A 3,128-nucleotide genomic window follows, 5' to 3' on the forward strand; every position below is an offset into this window, starting at 1 on the left:
CAGTATGCCTGAGACAAATTTTTATTTGTAATGCATGCCATTTAACAATCGTCTGACAATAAAACTTGTGGTCATTGCCGGACAAAATTCCAAACGCCTGTCAAGGCGCACGGCCCAAGTCACTTAATAAGTGGCTGTAGGATAATATGAACATGATAAACTCACGCAAAACAATTTCACTGATGGATGAGTCGAGCTCCAGAATGGCTACATTATGTGATCTTTGCCTACATTTAGAGTATATGCCTTCTGTAATTTGGTGATGACGCGAGTGTTCATTACAATCCATTACATAGGCTAACCTGACTTTCATTAGATTACCGTTCGCTTCCTATTTGCAATAGTCCTGGGACCTATCTATCTAGTCTAGTACGCATGCAATTCCAGTGTGAATTTAATGGATCACTCTTGATACATTAGCCTACCTCTAGCGCAAATAACTCACCTGTTTGACTCAAAGCTGGACAACTGGCTTGGGCGTCCATTTGGTCATTCCTCAAAATGAAGGGCAGGGAGAAAAACCAGTAGACTACGTGTGCTCTGTTTAATACCAGGATAAACATTAACTATTAACTCTGGATAATATATGCAATGCAATAATTTATTCAACAAGACACCTGAAAGTTTCTTTTTGAATTTTATTTGCCCCTGTTAATAACTTTACATAGCTATTCCATAAAAGCTAAGCTAAGAACCATGAACACTTACTGTTTATTACACATTTGTTTTAACCTTTCCCAGATGTATGCCATGAAGCAACTGCACCCCACATATATATGTATTTAAAAACAAAAAGGCATTTGAACTTTAGCCAAATTTAACAAATAAACTCAATAAAATGAGGGCTATTAAAACAGCAGGCTACATATTAATTTGTTAAGGGGCGAAGAGAATAGCAGCGTGTTAACGGACACTCTTCTACAAGTTGTTGTCGCTCCATTCCCGCATGGCCTTGTAGCAGTCTCCCTGCTGCTTGGCGTTGGCTCCGCTCTCATCTCTCAGCCAGCCCTGGAACTGGTTACGGTTCTCGGTCACGGTTAGGTACTTGCCGAGGACGTCGGTGGCCTTGTGGTAGCCTTGGGTCTGCAGCTGGCCGCCACGCACGGGTCCTATCCCAGGAACAGCGGTGACGGGCTTGCCCTTCATCGGCTCGGAGCAGAATGACTGATGCTTCTTGGAGGTGGAAGACATCGTTGCGTATTTTGGTATATTTTTTAATATAGATGGGTTGGACAAGAGTCGTTCAGACGCAATCTGTGGGCATACAATATCCATCCATCCATCCATCAGTAAGGCCTGCCTACCTACCCCAATCCAACATAGGCTAGCAAACTAATTCAGTCAGGCAAAACTTAATGTTATCAGATTTACGCTTAGTTGTCTTGGTAATGCCAGTTGTACACTTCTGAACATGTAGGCACAAGTAACTATACAGTATAGTACTACAGTACAGTAGCCTATTGTATATTGTAGGCATTATGTAGGCCTTAGCTTATCCTCCTGGGTTAAAGTAAATCACATACTTACCTATAAGATGCCCAGGTTGCGAGAGAGAAAGATGCTGGTGACGCACGTCGTTTTTATAGTGCAGAGAAGCGCGCGAAGGGATAGGAAAAAAACAACCTCTCATCCATGGGTGTCCTAGTTGGTGGAGATTCCCCCTTTTTAAAATAATTGTAAGATAACACCAAGAACATTAAACAACGCCACCCAAGGTATAGATTATGCATCTGTCTTTTTTGATAGGTAGATTTATTATAAAACGAAAAACGTTCATTGTAAAACGAATTAACAAAGCTATATATCTTCTACTGACTACTGATAACTGATATGACTATGTCAACTGACTTTTCATTAGTTTCACTGTTTGCCAAGGGGCTCATTATGACTATGACTAATTGACTATGTCCATGAATATGAACTATATAGATGGTTGCTATCGAATAGGTAGGCCTAAACATCAACGTCAAGCACAAGAAAGTTTTTTTTTTTTTATTATGTGTCTTTATGAAAATGCATATTAAGAACTGGAGGAATTATCACGAACACTTGGCAACCCTCAATTAAGTTTCGGTTACGTTTCTCAGTTTCTGAGCATCTCAGCATCATGAAAAAAAAAACTGAAACCCACCCGGATGAGATAAGGATAAGGATGAGACTTCTTCCTATACCGCCTTCCAACTGGGACGCCACTGTTACACTATCGACATATTTAGGCATAGTTTATCGGACAAACCATAGACTGTATAGCCTACTATGGGACAAACCAATGATGTACAGTAGGCCTACGTTCAAAATGACTTGCAGCCAGGTTATGCTGTTCAATTCAGACCTATAATTTAGTTTAAAGATAACGCACTTTCAAAATACATTGAGCATAATCCAAAATACAAGTAAGCTATTTACATAGTAATCCAATTTTGAAAAATGTGTTTCATATTGTAAACATTAAAAAGATAAATTAGCCTAATTTGTTTTATGTGGAGGACAATGGGTGCCTATCGTATGCGAAACTTATGAGGGGAAATCATGAAGTTAGCTTTCATTTCTCCTCCTACTGGTTCTGGAAATGAAAACGGAAATAGTTTGCCAGTGTCGACTGATCCGAAATGATCATGTAGATGTGACATAACTTCCGAATATTGATGATAACCAGCAGGAGGCGACACAATTGCTACTGTAGGTGAGGACAACTGTAATGTGTCAAAAACTCTTGTATTGAAATGCTAGGATGTATTTTCTGAAGTTTGCATAGAATTTTACATTCTCAAATGTACAAACAATAACATCTCGGAACCTCAACAGGATCTATTAAGCATTTGTTAAGAGAAACTGTGTAGCAGAAAAGAGTTTAGGACTTTTCCACGGAAAATGGACTTTTTGTCACATCCATAACGCCAGTGAAATGCCTTGGCATTTGTATGATGTGAATGATAACATTCATTTTTTGTGCATTTTTTCTCATTACGTTCTTCAGCCAAATTTAGCAAATGCTCAAATTTCATGTAATCATTCACATCATACCATACCATCACATTTTATTGGTGTTATGGATGTTACAAAAAATATAATTTTCCATGGAATTGCCCTTTAATAGATAAATAATAAATAGGCCTACATGTAGATAA

At 38.7% G+C, this 3,128-nt stretch overlaps 1 pseudogene; it reads right to left on the reverse strand.

The window, feature by feature from the left end:
- Positions 1–620: 620 nt before the first annotated feature.
- Positions 621–1,634, reverse strand: LOC143137834 (barrier-to-autointegration factor pseudogene; annotated as a pseudogene).
- Positions 1,635–3,128: the final 1,494 nt, after the last annotated feature.

This window comes from Alosa pseudoharengus, unplaced genomic scaffold (assembly GCF_046254945.1).
Source record: "Alosa pseudoharengus isolate Yale_2024_CS ecotype anadromous, Long Island Sound unplaced genomic scaffold, YU_APseudo_1.1 YU_APseudo_1.1_scf_21, whole genome shotgun sequence".
Lineage (NCBI taxonomy): Eukaryota > Metazoa > Chordata > Actinopteri > Clupeiformes > Clupeidae > Alosa > Alosa pseudoharengus.